This window comes from Anabrus simplex, chromosome 1 (genome assembly GCF_040414725.1).
Source record: "Anabrus simplex isolate iqAnaSimp1 chromosome 1, ASM4041472v1, whole genome shotgun sequence".
In the NCBI taxonomy this organism is placed as follows: Eukaryota; Metazoa; Arthropoda; class Insecta; order Orthoptera; family Tettigoniidae; genus Anabrus; species Anabrus simplex.
In genome coordinates this window covers 512802712-512823383 of record NC_090265.1, presented here as the reverse complement: position 1 = coordinate 512823383, position 20672 = coordinate 512802712, and the positions used below count along the sequence as shown (strand labels likewise).

Below are 20672 nucleotides of genomic sequence, written 5' to 3'. Positions count from 1 at the left end.
GTGCAAATACAATCAAATTAACACTTTAAAAATATTATGTAGGCTACATATTACAAATTATTTTACAAAAGAGGCAAAAATCTATCTATATTAGTGAATCTTAAGTCCACTAGTTGAATTTTGTCTTGTGTGACATTGCCATTAGTATTGACGTAAAATGAACAGTCCTAATAAATAAACCCTGTGCATGCACAATTTACCTGTTCGGTGGGCGCGTTTCAAATAGCCTATATTACTCCGCATGCACTGTTATTTTTAAATGAACCTGATTTCGGCATTTGTGAGTTAATATTCAGTTTGCTGAAGTAGGAGGTATAGTGACACGGGATACTTACTACGTAACTATGATTAGGTCGACTTACTTTCTATGGCACATATTGCTCCAGTATAGTCCTAATTAAAATTATATTAATATTCGAATGGCCTTTGGTGACAGGAGCCCCGAGTTCGATTCCGTGCAGGGTCGGGAATTTTAACCATAGTTGGTTAATTCCGCTGGCACTGGGCGGGGTATATGTGTATTCTTCATAATCATTTCATCCTCATCACGATGCCCGGGTCGCCTTTGGACGTCAAATCCAAACACCTGCATCTGGCGAGCCGAACTTATTGTCGGTCTCTTCCACCACTAAAAGCCATACGCCATGTCATTACAATTATATTAAAAAACGTAACTTAAAACAGAACCAATCATTTCACTTAAAGAATTAGCGCTACCCCTACACCATGGACCAAGCAATCTAAACAGTGGTCATTTAATTTCAAAGAATATATACTGTTCAGTATTGTCTACTATCAACCTCATTGCATTCTTATTTGGACACTTAACTGAGCTGTGATTGCTTTACATCCAGGCACGAATATAAACATCACTGGCCGCTTCTATGTATACCTCCATTGGAGCTTCAGTTTTAGCTGTTATGTTTTGCCATTAGTACCTGATATTCTATAGACGAGTTTATAATTATGCAACGAATGTCTTTGAACGAAAAAAGAAATCTGTAACTTCTGTAAAAGTGTGTGTGTTAGAGGGGGAGAGGAAGGGGGATGTTGACCTGCTACCATTCACGGACGTCAACATTTCTATAATAGTTTCTTTTTAAGTTTCTACCGATTTTGTAGGCTGTAGTACAGTCATCGACAACAGTTCTGTCAACCACTGGCCTTAGAAGAGTTAGAGATTTTGAAAATATAAAACAGAATCTACGGTGAAATATCAGCAGTTTTAAACGCCTCTACGACGCGATCTACAATGGAGGAAAAAGTGTTTCGTAATAATAATAATAATAATATTGCTTGCCTATTACTAGCCGGGTGCATCCCATGTAAGGCAGATACTCGGAAGAGGTTGGATGGCATTTGCCGTTTACATCTATGGTACGCCCTATACTAGAATACTGTACACCTGTATGGAACCCTTCTCATCAGACCTGCATCCATAGATTAGATTCAGTACAGCATAAATTTATTTGTTTATATTCATTTAGAGCAGGATTCTCATATGAAAATTTTGATTATACAGCCCTACAACAGTCTTTAAATCTGCATAGTCTGTCACAACACCATGAATTCCCGGATACACTTTTCATTTTTAAATTGCTTCACTTCTTGGTGAATTGTCCACAACTCCCTGAAAAAATTAACCTACATGTACCAAACAGACGCAAGAGGTTTAAGAATACATTGTTTACAAATTGGCACAGAACTAACTATGCATTCAATGGGCCAATTGAACGAATGTCAAGAAAGTGGATATTGATATATTTAACTGCTCATTGTCAAAATTTATAAATCACTTGCATAATCTTCAGAATTGACCATAACTTGTAATATAACCTGTGTATATATATGTACATCTCTTTCTACTTATACTCCACTGAACTTTCTTTTTAGTGTGTTTTCATTTGTTTATTTTTCTCTATTGTTGTGTAAAATGGTATTACTGTTAATAAAGTATCATTAGTGAGTAGGCCTAGACTTGAGATGGTACGACTGAATTATTTGATAGAAAGGACCTTGCAAACCAAAAGGATTTGAGTCAAAGTTGTTATTGATGAGCTGTTTGTCAATAAGGTTTGTGCTGAGCAAATAGGTCTGAAAAGAGAAGATAACTGGAATAAACGCGCGTGATAAAACGGAACAAGTAGCTAATCAAAGTTACATGAGACTTACCCCTCCACAAAGTCAAACTCCAGCTTTTGAAAACTTATTCTTTTGTTGACCAAATGTTTCTTATAGAAAATAACGGCATTATTATTAAATATTATTATTATTATTATTATTATTAGTTTTGCAGGCTATTCTATGATCATATTTCTTAAAAATGTGAGATATTTGGTACATATCATCACTGTCGAAAGTAAAAAGAGGTAGTAGCTTTTGCTGCTTTTTCTCTAGGTAGGATAGATGAAAATGAAATGGTGTATGGCTTTTAGTGCCGGGAGTGTCTAAGGACATGTTCGGCTTGCCAGGTGCAAGTATTTTGATTTGATTGATTTTGATTCTCCATCAGACTAAATACCATTCGTAACATTGCCAAAAAGAATAGATACAATAGGCATTTTATTGAAAAAATAATATATAAAGTGAAACATCGTCCTCCATCTACCCTAGCTAGAGGAAAAGCAACAAAAGCTAACTCTTTTTACTTTTGACAGTGATGATACATACAAAATATCTCAGATTTTTACGAAGTATGATCATAGATAGCCTACAAAACTAATAATAATAATGCCATCATTTTCTATAAGGCACACTGTCAACAAACAGAATAAAGCAGGAGTGTATAAACTCAAATGTAATAGGTGTCATACACTGGTCAAATGGGTAGGAGTTTTCGATATACTATTTGGAACATGTCAATGCTAAAAAATATAATAGGTTCTCTGCTATGAGTCAGCATATGCAGGATTTAAATAATGATTTTACATCTATTGAAAAAGATTCGTAAATACTTAAAGTAGCCAATAAGGGTGCTTCACTCCACATTATGGAAAAATGTTACATCCGCCTGGATCAATCTACAAATCTGAACCTCCCATTCATCCTCATCCTTCCGCCCTGCCTTAAACTGTAGTAGACCTCTCTTCCCCTCTAATTAACTCCTCCTTTCGTCCCATCCGATACTCGTCTCTCTCCAGTTGATCAGTTGCTGTTTGTTCCTGGGTAGTGTGCATGGTTTGACATCATGGAGAGGTAAGTCTCATAGAACTTTGATTAGCTACTTGTTACTTTTTATCATGCTTGTTTATTCTGATTTTCTTCTCTTTCCAGACCTATTTCCTCAGCACAAATCTTACTGACAAACAGCTTATCAATAATTACAACTTTGACTCAAATCCTTTTGGTTTACAAGGTCCTTTCTATCAAATAATTCAATCCTACCATCTCATGTCTAGGCCTCTCATTGTGTGTATACTTGTTTAAACACAGCTGTATTGTATTTGACATAACTCTCACTGATATATGTTACTCAAGCAAGGCAGACTTTTACCAACTAAGCACACAAGAGGGTTATCTTTATTTTCAACACCAATGTAACAGCTCAGCTCCAGTTTGAATATTGTATGTGTAACAGCTCAGGTCCAATTTTATTATTTTAATATTCCTACGATATTTATTAATCCTAAGTTCCATCCAAGTTATTTACTAGTATGTACATCAACTAAACTGACTGCTCTGCTACGTGTAATCCATGATTTCTCTAACTGTATGATGGATCTGCTTCGTGAACTAATTATTTACTCTTTTAAACCCCTCTCTTCCTCTGCACTCTTATACCCTTTTCATCCCACAGGTCCTCTAACCCAATCAATGTTAAACCATAAATATACTTTGTGCGATGATGATCCGCCCATGCTAAACCTGTAAATTTCAGTTTTCCTGCAGCGTTGACTTTGTTCAGCCCATGAAAAAAAAAAAAAAATGTGCAGCAGCCGATCAATTCAAGTAAGTTATTGCGCCAAAAGTTCAGGGAAGGTCTAAAGGAGATATAGTTCACTTTTCCTCATATTTACATTAGGATTTTGTTTCCTAGCAATGACAAAATATATATCTGCTTCTGATCAAACAACAAAAATGGCTGCACCACGAAAGAGGAGATGCCTTGGCAATGATGAAATTGAAGAGTTTTTAGCTTATAGTGATGCAGATAATGACTTTCTGGACAATGAAAGAGACGGTGAATATGATGTTGGAGATATTGTGATGAACAGTGACAAAGACGAAGGTGAAAAGAGTTGACCTCCACTGATGAAACAAATAAATGTCATAATTTTCTTGGATTGTTGGTCATTTTACTCCAATACTACACACTTTCTGTTCACACAATTCCAGTTTTGTAGACAATATATTACATGATGATTCTCCGAAAATAGATTTATTTCAGAGATTGTCCATTCCTGCACGTGTACAGGTTATTGTCGAGGCTACTAATGAATATTGCAAGAAGGTCTTAACAGTTTACACAATTTCTACGAATAGTAGACTTCAGAAGTGGAATGATACGAAAGTGAACAAAAATTTGTCTCTCTTTTCCACTTACAATGATTACAAGCTAAAAAAAAAAAAGTTATGTGTGTCAACCAAATTATGTAAGTTTTGTGTGTTATACCTTACTTTTTTGAACAATACCAAGACTTTGAACACCACCATAAAAAATTTATGCTTAATTTAAATTTATTATCTTAAAATGTCAGTTAAATAAGCAGTAAAGCTATTTTTCAATAATCGCACATTCTTGGGGGGAAAAACCAGCACAGAGTGGGAACGTATACATAAAAAATCTAGCATTGAAAGGGTTAAATGTAATGCTACCTTTTGTTTTCTTCTTTTTTTGCCTGAGATGTCCTCTCTCCTGGAAACTGCCTTCTTCTTGTGCAGCTTGCCTGGAGTGAAAATGTCTGGAGCTCTTTGGTGAGTCATCAATGCCTCTAGTTCCGCCTTGCTCAGGGACCACTACTGCTGATAATTCAGCACTCCTGTAGTCGCCCACTGTGACACTGACCTTTCACACTGCTAATTAATCTGGCCATTGCTCCATCTCCTGCATTTGACTAGCAGACCACTTTCTTGACAACGAATTGCCTAGCAACACAAGCCTATTTGTGCTCTGCCTGAATGGAAAGGTTTTTGTATTTTTTTTATTTCTTCAGGATCAAGTTCTTTCCTAATCAAAATTTTAGTTCCTCTCAGGTATTTTGCAATGTCCAAATTTTCCACGTTTTTAGGCTTGACACCAGACATGATGTTCTTACCATATTTTTCTGTATTCTGAAAGCAGTATCAATGTCATTTTCACTACACTCAACTTTCACATTTTCCCTTGATAAGGAAGTTATTTTGTCCAATATATCATTAACATTTTCCTCCTCTGCATCAGCCAGTCTATATACAATTATATTTCTACTCCTATCTTCCTATTTTCGTGCCAGTTCCTTCAGCTAAAGCTTTCTTATTCTTTCTTCTAAATGCAGAATTTTACTAATTTCATCAAATTGGAGGTTATTCTGAACCAAGCTCTCCTTGATGTTACTTAGTTCTGTTTTTAAATCCTTATTTTGCTCCATCAGTAATTCCCTAGTCTTATCTACTTGACATACCTCTTTCATAACCTCCTTCAGCTTCTCAATATCCTCCCAAAACAGTCCAGGGCCCAGGTTCGACTCAGCACCACCGATCACCAATGGCACCATCACAACAAATTAAACTAACACCATTTGCATAATATTACAGGGACTGTTGACCGTTCGTATGTATTTCACTTTCAGCCTGCACTGCCATCTCCCTACAGCACAATAGTATTGTTCTATTGAAAGTCCCATGTTATATTCACGCACTCGTAGTTGTACTCTCAGCACTTTATATCCTTTCACCTCACAGGTTGGACTGCAACTGTTAGAGAGAGTTTAGTTTGAACAGCTTTGTATTCTACATAGCACGCAGGAAGAGGAACTGCTAGATAAACTATCGACACGGATTCAAACTATAATAGAGTCCGTGAAGAATAACTTAGAGCAACAAGTAAGGAAGAAATGCATAGTGCGTTGTGGAAGGAATTAGAAACTTGCAGATCTTCAGTAATTAAATGTAAGGCTCCGAGTCCTCCCGAAATACAAGGGGAAGGATCATCTTCGAATATCGGACCACCGAACCCACATTTAGCAATGATTATAGGCACTATAACCCCACATCAACGAGGAAAAATTGGACATAAGGCATGTGTGGGAAATGATGGACCCACAATACAGCTACAGCACAAAAAAGAAGAAATGAGCTCCAAAGCTTCGGAAAAAGAGAGGGAAGAAAAGAAGGAAATTAGGTCAGAAAGGGAAGGGAAAGCCAAAGTAGACAGGGATCCCCACGAAATTACATACAAGAGAAAACACCGTATTCAAAACGACCATGAAAGGAACATAATTGATCTGCAGGAAAACGACAAACCGGAGGAAAGTACTAGAAACGTTTATGAAAAAATAAAGAAAAGGAAAGCAGACCAACAAAGAGAAACAAATCACAGGAACTTAGAAGATACTAGAGGAATAACAACACAAGAAACCCTTGAACACAAAGAACAGTCACGGAAGGAACCAGTATGAGGTACGAGAGAAGGAGTTACGAAACTGAGAGTGGCGGAGATAAATGCCTGGTTATACATAGGAAGACTAGATCCACCACCGAGGCTGATATTGTAGATTACCTAAGAGAAAACGAAGTGAAGGGTAGAATTTGTGATATAGTTAGTGAGAAACCCAGTTCAAGAGCATTCAAAATAGGGATTCCAATAATTGATCTTGAGAGAGTTCACGAAAGTTCCTTCTGGCCTTCTAGTGTGTTCTGCCAGCCCTTTCGGCAACCCTGGAAGTTCTGAGGCTTGCAACAATACTATTAACATCATGAACCGGAATGTTGAAGGATTAAGAGATAAAGTACAATATCAGCGTATTACAGAAACCTTCATCATAGAATATAATAGCATCATTATACCAGGATTTTACCACTACGAGGTAACAGCAAAAATGCCCGGAGGAAGAGGAAGACCATCAGGAGGAGTATCAGTATTGGTTAAAATCTCACCCCCTGTAAACAGCTAATGGGAGAAGATGACATGCTCATCTTACGGACTAAGATTGGTGTAATTTTGGCAGCGTATTTCAACCCCAAATGCTCCGCAATGGATATTGTGACAGTCTTGGCATAGCGTTGAACAAGATAAAAAAAGATGAGAGAATTATATTAGCAGGTGATCTAAACTGTGCCATAGATAAGCAAAAAGGGAAAACCAGAGAAGTTATGGAGCTCCTGCAATCACAAGGTCTGTTGAAAAATTGTAAGTGGCTCTTAGCACCGGTAGGTAATAAAAATGGCTGAAACCTTGCCAGAAAATGTCAGTAGAGGCAGAAATAATGTTTTCTGTAAGAGAAGGAAAAGAAGAAATAAGAAATTGAACGTAAGGAGAGAATTCGGTTTACATAAAATTGAAACAGATGAGGACTTACATGTAAATGGAAGTTGTTATTTGTTATCTACTGTTGTGTTGGTTGCTGCCCGTCTGTTGGCTCTGAGTCTGGTGTTGTAACTGTGCTGCAGAGGCGGCAGTGAGATCGGAGGGGAAGGAATAGGGGAGTGCGGAAGGGAGGAGAGGATGGGTGGAGTCAATTGTGACGAGGCTGACAAAGGGGCGGAGTCAACCGTATTGCTGGAAGTAGGCCTAATATCTGTGGGTATGGGTGGAGTATTAGAGTTTAAAGAATTAAATATATTAGGTATCCTAAATTTATTCGAACTAACTGACTTTAATAATTTCAGCATTAATTCATGTAACATACTTTTATTGTCCATGGTTTCATTAAGATTCTGTTGCTTATTGTACATTTCTGCATCTACTGACATTTTCTGGCAAGGTTTCAGCCATTTTTATTACCTACCGGTGCTAAGAGCCACTTACAATTTTTCAACAGATGCTTCTGTCTCACTTGCTGACGAATTTCATCAGTGGCCTTGGAAAGATTGTATTCATGACAATAAAGTTTATGCTTGTGTTCACGCCCTCATGTCGTTGGCTTTATATTATTACCACTTTGGTTTTCCACTAATATTTTATATGAACTGTTTTTAATTAGAATTGTAATAGAAGTTGTTTTAGTCTCCGACAAGATTATAGTTTAATCATAAGACAGTTTTCCATTAGCATCTTTATATATTGTATCACTTTTCACATTTTTATGTTCCGAATTTTAATAACTGACTAAACTTTTAACTTCCACTTTTAATTTAGTTGTATTGTTGATGATTGTGTTTAGGCTGAGGTTGCCCTTAATTGAGGGCGAAACATGTCCCATGTAACTAAGAATCTATTTATGTAACCACTATAAGTGAAAATATAAGTATTGAATAGGTGGAACAAATTTAAAAACCCTGGGTTGACAAAGAGAGTTACATACAAAGAAAACAAACGACAGAGTCACTCCACAAGGCTAAGAATATAAAAACTACAGAAGTACTCAAGGAATATACAGCCAAAAGAATGGTGAACAAAAATCTCTTGAAAAAGAAAATAAGTGACATCGAAAGAGAAAAATAGAAAATTATAGAGGAAGCTAAGAGTGATAAATAAAGCTTTTATACAAAGGTACAGGAGAGACAGACGCCCCAAAGTAAGAAGATTCCAGCCAAACATACCAATGGAAACTTGGGAGGAGCATCTGCGCAAGGTCATCTGGTCGAAGGAAACCAGGCCTCAGTTCAGACAGCCCGAGGTCTGTCATGAGCCCCAGCCTTTGACAACAGAAGAAGTAAGTTGGGCCATCAGTAAAACTAAGCAAAACAGGGTCCCAGGTACAGATGGTATTACGAATGAGTATATTCAAAAGACAGCGACAGAAACTATATCTATATGGACTGCTCTGCTTAATAAGTGTCTAGAACTAGGCAGAATACCAACACAATGGAAGAAATCCACAATAAAGCCTTTATACAAAGGTAAAGGAAAGACAGACGACCCTAATTCCTACAGAGGAGTAGCCTTAGAGTCGAGAGGCCTAAAATTGCTAACAAGAGTCCTGACCAAGTGAACAGAGGGAATGATAAATCCATTGCTACCCGAAGAACAGTTCGGATTTAGAAATGGAAGGTCCACTATCAAGGCTATGGAAAATCTGCTAGGACACATCAAATCTACGTTGGAAACACCAGGAGGAAAACTCTACGTGATATCTGTAGACGACTCGAAGGCTTTCGATTTAGTGAACAGGGAGATCCTAGTCAAGAAGCTGGAAAAATTGACCAGAAGATCTAACGTGACAACACTTATATCAAATATATTAGCGGAAAATTATGTACAAATGGATGATGGGATAGACGTATCAGAGTGGATACCACAGAAAATAGGGGTCCTCCAAGGAGATCCACTGAGCCCAATCTTGTTTAACGCCTTCATATGCGATGCAGGGGTAAAGATAAAAGAAAGTACCAATGCGAAAATGTATATCTACGCGGATGACATGACGAGTGCTCATCGGTTTTCACTTAACACTGGGAACAGTTCACACAGTATCCAAACAGTGTTTTTCTGCACTTTAAACTTGCAGGTCACAATATGAATGCCGCTGTCATAATTAAACTAAGCATGTACACTTATTTACAAAATTCTGTCAAGTTCACAGTATGCAGGCTATTATCCATTACAGGTTGGAGAGGACAGATGGAGATGAGTTGCTTTCTTTGCTTTCTTCAGAAATTCTGGAGGAAAACTACTCAAGTAACATGGACCAGTACTTCTGGTTTTCAAAACAGAAATAGAATGCAGAATTTCATTTGACATTGAGGACCTAAACTGATTTTGGTTCTTTTTCACCAAGCTGAACACACGTTATCACTCAGCATTGCTGTGCAGTAGAGTCAGAATAGAAAGCATTAGCCTGGATATCCTAACATACTTAGGAACACCATCAGCTCCACGAATGTTCAAGTGAGCCCATTTGGTGTCATCTGTTAGATTCTCACTCTCAACAGTAGCACAGTCATCAATCTGAAGAGCTACAAACTGGTTCTGAAGCAAATTCATTGCATCCTCAACCGACTCACTGTCCTTCCTCGGCAGCAATGATGGAAATCTTTCTATAAAGAATTGCACAGAAGAAAACTGGGCATCTTCAATTTTTGAAACATCTGCAACCTTTGCATGTTTCAGTACTTCATCACTGAGAGGGAAGTTGTGAATAATATAATCACATGCTGTGCAGAAGTAACCCCTGGCAGACGAAAAGAATGTTGATTTATCTTTATCATTAAATTTCTTCACCAAGTTCATTGTCCCAACGCCAATGACTAGCTCATCATTAACTCTCTGATTCTCAATAGAATGGTATGGAACTTTCAGTAAAAGGGAACTTTTGATCACTTTTGGTTTAACAAATCTGGAAAGCAGCTATTTTAACTGGTTCGTCATTAGTTCTAGTAATGAATGTGAGGAGAAGCACTCCGAAGCGTATTACTGAGATTCTCAAATAAAGGAATGATAGCATACAGGGAGGCACAGTATGCCTTATTTAAGTCTGATGAGAGAATCATAAAAAAAATTCTTCACGATTTTGAATAATGTTCTTATTCTTTAATACAGGAGTGTCAGATTTTGAGACACGTTCAAATTTTTTTAGGAGCGACCAATTCTGACGATTCAGTAGCTTTCCTCTTTTCATGGTCTTTGGAACTACTAGGCTCGGCTTTTGGGATGGTTAATAATGTTAAGTTAGTAGGCCTAGTTGATGCACACTGAGCATTAACAAGCACCTCACTTTTAAGAAACCAAGTAGTGGATCCCACTGCTCTAACAGCCTCTGCAGATACCTTCCTAATGATAGCCATCTTGTGCAAACATATTTTAGTATCTTCTTCGTTTCCTTGTTGTGAAGCTCTTGGAATTTCTTAAGGCGTTCCTTCCTCTTACAACTCTTTCCTAAATAATAGAAGATGTCGACTAACAGTTCATCAACTTTAACAGGCAAACTGCTTGCACCTTTCTCAGCAACCAAGTTAATCAAATGGCATGAGCAACCCAGTACGAAGAGAGATGACTGTGTTTCCCTTAAAACAGCAGCAACTCCATTCTTCTTTCCAATCATGATCAGGGTATTAACAATAATATCAGAGAGGTAAACATTAACTGCAAAATTAACTATTTTAGTATTATTATCACGTACAAGACATAACGGATTCTACTTTTGTTCATAATCATGCAACACCAGGGCTGACCACTTGGTAGCTCTGAAGTGCCACACAGGTTTGTGACGTCAGGCAGAATAGAGTGCTCGCAAGCTAAACATTTAAACTCCAATGTAATTGATGCAATTATGCTGACAATATCTACGCGGATGACATGACGAGTGCTCATCGGTTTTCACTTAATACTGGGAACAGTTCACACAGTATCCAAACAGTGTTTATCATTTATCATTTAAGTAAATAGTTTAATAGTATTTACATTTTAATTTGAAACACCTAATAAATCAAATATGGATTAATATTATGTAACTAGCACATATCTAGATTATGTTAGCCAGGCGGTCTGTAAAAATGGCAGGGCAGTGCGCCGATTAAAAAGGTCCTGGATAGAACACTGAAAGTTCCTCTGTACCAGCAGCGCAAGTCTTCAACCCAGGAATTTCTCTGTCACCTCACAGATAGATGTCCTTCAGTTTTTCCCCTCGGCCAGTTGGAGAAGTCCTTATTGCTCCCCTCTTATGATGAGCCTAATGTACTTGAGCTTTCACTCCTTAATGGTTCTTAGAAGCTCTGTTTTCTCATTTAACCAGTTGAGGACTTCCTCATCTTCCTTTCAACCCAGGATATTCTAAGCAATCTTCTTTACAAGTGCATTTTGAAAGCTTCATCCGGCTCCATGGCTAAATGGTTAGCGTGCAAGCATTTGGTCACAGGGGTCCCGGATTCGATTCCCAGCAGGGTCGGGAATTTTAACCATCATTGGCTCATTTTGCTGGCACGGCGGATGGGTGTGTCATCTTTATCATCATTTCATTCTCATCACGACACGCAGGTCGCCTACGGGCGTCAAATCAAAAGACCTGCACCTGGCGAGCCGAACTTGCCCTCGGACACTCCCGGCACTAAAAGCCATATACCATTTCATTTTATTTTTTTCAAAAGCTTCAATCTGCCTCTCCAGCAAAGGGCTGAACATCCAACCTTCAAATCCATACATAGCATTGCAACTTTCAAACTCGGAGCTGAAGTTTGAGATCTCTACTGGTGAATAGGATTAATAGAGTATGACACCGAGTAACCACCGGTATAAGTGGTTCACCTCTTCCAAGTGCCAACGGCCTCTTCGAGGGCGGATGAGCGGAAAGAGGGCAGGGCACCCTGATATCCTTGGAGTATGAAATTACTTCGTAAGGCGGATGAACCTAATTGTAGGTCAACGGCATAGGATGTGGAAGGCAACGGAAAACCAACACATCAAAGATCCTTGTGATATCCCAAGAATAGAAAGCATGATGATGTCTTTGAACGTAAAATATTCCGGAATAGCCCCCTATTCAGATCTCCGGAGGGGGATACAGGAGAAGGCAAAGAGAAAGTCCTACAAAGTAGGTACATGGAACGTGAGAACCTTGAAAAAGTGTGGTAAACTGGAGAATGTGAAGAACGAAATGAAGCAACTAGGAATGGATGTTTTGGGAATGAGTGAGGTAAGATGGCCAGATAGCGGAGATTTCAGAGTTTTGTACTCGGGCTGTTCAGATGGAAAAGGTGGTGTCGGATTTATACTGACAAAGCAGTTAGGACAGGGAGTGTCAGGTATTTGGGCATATAATGAAAGAATACTGCTCATAAAATTAAAGACAGAACCTAGAGATACAGCTCTAATCTAGGTGTACATGCCCACCTCTGCTTATACAGATGACGAAGTGGAGGAAGTGTACGAACAACTGGAAGAAGTGTTACTAAACGTCCAGGATGAAGAAAATCTTATCATCCTCGGAGATATGAACACAGTTGTTGGAGAGGGCAGAGAAGATAATACGGTGGGCGATTATGGTCTTGGTTCCAGAAACAAAAGGGGAGAAAAGCTCATAGAATTTTGTCAAAGTCACTCCCTTGTAATTACAAATACTTTCTTCGAACAGCCAAAAAGGAGAAAATATACATGGACAATGCCTGGAAATGGTAGTAGATATCAAATAGACTATATAATAGTTAGAGAACGGTATCGAAATCAAGTAAAATCAAGTAAAAGCTATCCTGAGGCTGATATTGACTCCGATCATAACCCCGTGGTAATGACAGGCCAACTGAAACTTAAGAAAAGAAGAATAGAAAGACGCCCCCCAAAATGGAATTTGAGTAAGTTAAAGAAAGACATGAAGGCTATCAAAATGTTCAAAGAAGAAACTAATAACAAAATGAATACTGAAGTACTGGCTGGAAGTAGTGCTCAAGAAAAATGGGAAGAAATCAAGAAACAAATAATTGATGCAGCAGAAGATAGTTTTGGAAAAGAAGAGAGGAAAATCTAGAAGCCATGGGTTACACCCTACATTTTGGAACTAATGAACATGTGCCAGATGGCCAAAAGGAAAGGAAATCATGAAGAATACAAGAAAATAAGAAATAAAATCCATCAAGATACTAAAAAAGCAAAGGAAGAGTGGATGGAAGCACAATGTAAACAGATAGATGAAAATAAAACCAAAGGTACACCGAAAAAGCTTTTACAGAAGTCCGGAGGCAATTCCAAAGAAAGATAAAGCCCTTGAGTACAATAAAAGGAAGCAATGGAGATGTGATAATAGAGCAGGATAAGATAGCTATAATTTGGAAAGAATATGTAGAAGGCCTATATGAAGGACAAATAGATGACAATGTAATAGAAAATGAAAGTGAGATAGAACAAGATGATTTGGGACCATGTATACTTAGAGAGGAATTTGATAAAGCTTTGAATGAACTAAAACAAAGGAAAGTTCCTGGAGTAGACTCAATCCCAGGTGAAATACTACAAGCTCTAGGGGATAAGGCAAAATATTCCATCAACTAGTAAATAAAATTTATACTAGCGGAGAAATACCGGAAGATTTTGAGAAAACTATATTGATACCTATCCCAAAAAGTAATCATGCAATGAGATCTCCAGATTATAGAACGTTAAGCCTGGTAACACATGCCTCCAAAATTATTACAAGAATTGTTTACCATCGCATGGAGAAAAGAATAGAAGAAAATCTCTCAGAAGATCAATTCGGGTTTAAAAGAAACAGAGGAACAAGAGAAGCAATTATTCTGAAGCTTAGAACAATTATTGAACAAACCCTAAGAATCAATAAGAACATCCTAATTGCTTTCATTCATATAGAGAAAGCGTTTTATAATGTTAACTGGAATATTATGTTTAAAGCCCTTAGAAAGTGGACTACAGAGATCGGAAAATCATCTATCAGCTGTATAAGAACCAGACAGCGCTTATAGGAAAGGAGCAAATAAACGCGAAAATAAGAAAAGGAGTAAGGCAAGGATGTGGTCTGATGCCCCTATTATTCAATGTGTATTTAGAAGAAGCAATGAAAGAGTTTTCAGCTACCTCTACCCATGGAATGAAAATAAATGGCCAACTATACCAAACAATACGTTTCGCGGATGATATTGCCCTCATAGCTGAAACTGAGAAAGAGACCTCACTAAAGAAACTGAATGATCTACTAAAACTAAATTGTAATATGAAGGTTAACAAAACAAAAACCAAGATAATGAAATGTACTCCGGATGGTAAACAGGATGTTAATGTTTGGTTGGAAGGAGAAAAATTGACTCAAGTAAATCAGTTCAGTTATTTGGGAAGCATCATTACATTTGATGGGAGGTGTGAAAAGGACGTCCGTTCTCGAATAGCCCAGGCTAAAGAAGCTTTCAATAAAAAAAGAAGCCTATTGACCTCCAAGGCAATATCACTACCAGTAAGAAAGCATTTCATTAAGAGCTTCACTTGGAGCATTGCGACCTATGGCTCTGAAACCTGGACTCTATTACAGGCTGATAAGAAAAGAATAAATGCATTTGAAATGTGGTGCTGGCGTCGAATGTTATGAATTCCCTGGACTCACAGGCTAACAAATGAAGAAGTTCTCAAGAGAGCTGAAGAAACCATCAGTCTAGAGAAAATGATAGCGAAAAGAAGATGTAGTTGGACAGGTCATTTACTCCGGCATTCATCATGGTGCACCACACTGCTTGAAGGGAAACTGGAAGGAAAGACTAGAAGAGGACGACCTAGAGCAGGGTTCCTCGATGGCATTAAAGGGCGACGTCCATATCAACTAATCAAGCAGCTGGCTCAGGATAGAAGGTCGTTGGACGAGGACAACCATGCTACCCACCCAGCATCAGGTTGAGGAGAATGAGAGAGAGAGTGTTGAACAAAATTTTGGCTTGTCCAATCTTGGATAATATTTCATTTTTTCTTTTTGTATTTGCTTTACGTCGCACCAACACAGATAGGTCTTATGGCGACGATGGGATAGGAAGGATCTAGGAATGGGAAGGAAGCAGCTGTGCCCTTAATTAAGGTACAGCCCCAGCATTTGCCTGGTATGAAAATGGGAAACCACGGAAAACCATCTTCAGGGCTGCCGACAAGGGGTTCGAACCCACTATCTCCCGGATGCAAGCTCACAGCCGTGCGCCTCTAACCGCACGGCCAACTCACCCGGCGATTTCATTGTTTGGACCATAATGCTGTCACTACATTCCCAAGATATTTCAAAGCCCGTATACATGTTTTTGAAAACATAGTCCTCTCTCTCTTTCTCTTTTTTTACGTCGCACCAACACAGATAGGTCTTATGGCTACAAGGGAATAGGAAAGGCCTAGGAATGGGAAGGAATCGGCCGTGGCCTTAATTAAGGTACAGCCCCAGCATTTTGGTGGTGTTAAAATGGGAAACCATGGCAAACCATCTTCAGGGCTGCCGACAATGGGGTTCGAACCCACTATCTCCCAGATGCAAGCTCACAGCTGTGCGCCTCTAACCGCACGGCCAACTCGCCCGGTGAAAATATAGCCTAGTCACAGTTTGGTCTTGCCAGTATTCATGAACAGACCAAATGCTGCACTGATCCTTACATTGTTATTAATAATAATTTGAAAGTCAGCAAGGATTCTGGCTGACAACTGTATTATCAGCAAAGCAGCACTGCCATTTATCCTGGTGCCTAGGTTAACGTCCCCAACAGCTTCTCTGAATACAGCCTTAGAATAGATGTATGAATTTGTACTATTCCATTTAAAAGTATGGAGTTAGTCAATATCTCGGTTATTAATGACCCCATGAGAATATGTAGCACATTATTTTACAAGCCCTGGGTATCATTTAAGAATATGAAAACAGAATACAGATATCTTTAATGGTTTAGACGTTATTTCTGTGTAACATCTTAGGTGAATAACCCTGTATATTGCACATTGTTTCCTTCACATGTTCTTTTTATTTGTGCTTTTATTCTGCAGGAGTTCGTAATGCAATGTAATTGTCATCATTGATGCGAATGATGTCACACCCCCTTACATGTTAGCCAATAGGAATGCAAGTAGCTACTTCAGCAAAGGAGAATGAGAGGTGCTGGCTGCTCTTTATTAGGTTATAAAAGTAAATGATTTTTCTGGGAGTGACCTGGTAGGTTCCTAGACACTGCAATGAACAGATGTCTCCTCTGAAAGGAATTTCAAGTAAGATTTGCATAATTCATACTTCCCGATAATGTTACAAACCTTGGGCAGCAAGTTGTCAACTTTTGCCAATGATTTCTATACTAACCTACGGAATAGAAGCAATCTGGGAAAAACAGGACACAAGGGACCTCCACACTATACAGGCCGTCAAGGCATGTTTCATTAAATATGCCCTGGGAATATCCAAACACATTTGCTCTAGATTAGCTTACGAGTTGGCACGAAGATTTACAGATCAAGTTTGTTCTGCCTTCTACAGCCAACTAGAAGAAACAGCTCCAACGAAAAAAGAAAAAAAAGAGAAAGGAAAAGAAGGGAGATATGGCCAGAATCCTACACAATGAAGGCCATGATAAACAGAACATACTATAGCACAAATCAAGACCTGCCATGATGAGTAGCTTAGTCGGAAGTGCGCTGGCCTTCTGAACCCAACTTGGCAGGTTCAATCCTGCCTCAGCCCAGTGGTAATTTAAGGAGTTCAAACACATCAGCCTCATGTCAGTAGATTTACTGGAACGTAGAACTCCTGTAGGGCAAACTTCCGGCAATTCGGCGCCTGCGAAAACCCAAAAATGGAAGCTGGTTGGGAGGATGTAAAACTAATACCATTATTTTATTACATCAAGACCTACGATCCATCGTGAATTCACTAGCCGTGCACAGATAACACCAAAAACTCTTACAAGTCACAATGTTACCATCAACCAAATGAGAGCTGTATCTGTGAACAGTGTGATCAGTTTTGTGACAGATACCATGATACTCATTGTGTTGAACGGGACAGATCGCTAAATGAATTTCGCATTAAATCATAACATAACATTATACAGCTCTGCACATTTGTACATATAATATTCAATATAAGAATATAAGCTGCTGAAGAAATGTTAGGAAGGAAGAAAAGATCAACTAAGAATCAGTGGATAACTCAGGAGATACTAGACCTGATTGATGAACGACGAAAATACAAGAATGCTAGAAATGAAGAGGGCAGAAAAGAATACAGGCGATTAAAGAATGAAGTGGATAGAAAGTGCAAGGTAGCTAAGGAAGAATGGCTGAAGGAGAAGTGCAAGGATGTCGAAGGCTGTATGGTCCTGGGAAAGGTAGATGCTGCATACAGGAAAATCAAGGAAACCTTTGGAGAAAGGAAATCTAGGTGCATGAATATTAAGAGCTCAGATGGAAAGCCACTTCTAGGGAAAGAAGACAAAGCAGAAAGATGGCAGGAGCATGTCCAACAGTTGTATCAAGGTAACGATGTAGATAATTTCGTTCTGGAACATGAAGGGACTGTTGATGCTGATGAAATGGGAGACCGAATTTTGAGGTCAGAGTTTGACAGAGCTGTGAGTGACCTAAATAGGAACAAGGCACCTGGAATTGATGATATTCCCTCTGAATTACTGACTGCCTTAGGAGAAACCAGCATGGTAAGGTTATTTCATTTAGTGTGCAAGATGTATGAGACAGGAGAAGTCCCATCCGATTTTCGGCAGAATGTTGTTATACCTATTCCCAAGAAAGCCGGTGCTGACAGGTGTGAAAACTACCGCACTATTAGTTTAGTATCTCATGCCTGCAAAATTTTAACACGTATTATTTACAGAAGAATGGAAAAACAAGTTGAAGCTGAGTTGGGGGAAGATCAATTTGGCTTCAGAAGAAATGTAGGAACATGTGAAGCAATCCTGACTTTACGTCTGATCTTAGAGGATCGAATCAAGAAGGACAAGCCCACGTACATGGCATTCGTAGATCTAGGAAAGGCATTCGATAATGTTGATTGGACCAAGCTATTTATGATTCTGAAGATGATAGGGATCAGATACCGAGAACGAAGAATTATCTACAACCTGTATAAAAATCAGTCTGCAGTGATAAGAATCGAGGGCTTTGAAAAAGAAGCAGCAATCCAGAAAGGAGTGAGGCAAGGCTGCAGTTTGTCCCCTCTCCTTTTCAATGTTTACATAGAACAGGCAATAAGGGAAATCAAAGAGAAATTTGGAAAGGGAATCACAGTCCAAGGAGAGGAAATCAAAACCTTGAGATTTGCGGATGATATTGTTATTTTATCTGAGACTGCTGAAGATCTCGAGAAGTTGCTGAATGGTATGGATGAAGTCTTAGGTAAGGAGTACAAGATGAAAATAAATAAGTCCAAAACAAAAGTAATGGAGTGCAGTCGAACGAAGGCAGGTGATGTAGGAAATATTAGATTAGGAAACGAAGTCTTAAAGGAAGTAGATGAATATTGTTACTTGGGTAGTAAAATAACCAACGATGGCAGAAGTAAGGAGGACATAAAATGCAGACTGGCACAATCAAGGAAGAGCTTTCTTAAGAAAAGAAATTTGCTCACTTCAAACATTGATATCGGAATTAGAAAGATGTTTTTGAAGACTTTTGTGTGGAGCGTGGCATTGTATGGAAGTGAAACATGGACGATAACTAGCTCAGAAAGAAAGAGAATAGAAGCTTTTGAAATGTGGTGTTACAGAAGAATGCTGAAGGTGAGATGGATAGATCGAATCACGAATGAAGAGATACTGAATCGAATTGGTGAGAGGAGATCGATTTGGCTAAATTTGACGAGAAGAAGAGATACGGTAGAATGATAGGACACATCTTAAGACACCCAGGACTTTTTCAGTTGGTTTTTGAAGGAAGTGTAGGTGGCAAGAACGGTAGGGGTAGACCAAGGTATGAATATGACAAACAGATTAGAGCAGATGTAGGATGCAATAGTTACGTAGAAATGAAAAGGTTAGCACAGGATAGGGTGGCATGGAGAGCTGCATCAAACCAGTCTATGGACTGATGACTCAAACACACATAAATGAGTTCTTCTTTCTTGAGGAGTTTGTTTGGGATTGAAGCGTCCTTTTTCCCAGTCTCAAGAATATAAATGAGTTCTAAACGATAAAAGACGAGTTCCTACCACCTAGCCTCAACGCATAACACCCCATAGTGTGCAACATCGTCATAAACTACAATTTACACGGTCAGTATGTTATGGGACAGAATAAAAATAGTCCATTTAATCCCTACTACATGGCACACGTTAAGTAGGAGTGCATTCCACGAACACCGGTTATCTAGTAGGCCTACAACTTTTCATTTAGTACACTACATTTCAACACAGCATATAAACAGAACTGACCCAATCAAATGTCTACACTAAACCAGTCCTACAATATATCTAATTAATCTTACAAAAAAATATGTTACAACAAGAACAGATATTATGGTTAACCCCAAACCCACAAAAGATTTGGTTAGGGTTAAAGATCGTTCGCCACCCACTTATAACAAATCATACAAACGTAACTTCGATCACTCACATACTATCCAGGTTATTCCTTTCACGTACAGTGCAACGCAAATGCTAAGCTAGTGAGTAATGACCACAAGAACTACAAACAGCACGGTCATTTTCTTTACGTATATTGATTTGTTTACTGCTAGGAACACCATTATCCAAAGTTGTTGCTATTACTGTACGCGCACTTTTTAGTGATAGATTTTTGTACTCTTTGAGGAGTAAGAAGGGAGCACTGCCGGTTCCGGTAAATACTGCCAACTGAATGGAAATGAAATCTGAATTGAATCGATAATATGATCGATCGATATGAATTTTCTAAACATTTATTATCTTAACGCCAACAACTGTGTCACACACACAATATATAATACTATATAATATTTCCCGATGCGAAACGTGTTCCTAGCATGAATTCTATAGTTTGGCTTTGCTGTGTAAACAACAACAGTACGAGTACGTAAAGTGTACGCCAGATGTCACACAGCGATGATAAGCGATTCTTAATTTGTGCTTCATAGGTTGCCAATACGAATCTCGAAGATAACCGAAGTCGACCCATTCAGCACTAGAGTGTAAATCAACTAGCTAGAAAGAGGACTATAG

The 20672-nt window shown here is 38.6% G+C and overlaps 1 protein-coding gene across 1 annotated transcript in view; it reads right to left on the bottom strand.

The window, feature by feature from the left end:
- Positions 1-20222, bottom strand: part of LOC136868600 (uncharacterized) — a 103764-nt gene extending 83542 nt beyond the window's left edge. Inside the window, exon 1 of the mRNA XM_067144786.2 lies at positions 20089-20222. The gene's annotated coding sequence lies outside the window, so the exon portion shown is untranslated. The remainder of the gene's footprint in view (positions 1-20088) is intronic.
- Between the last annotated feature and the right edge of the window lie 450 nt (positions 20223-20672).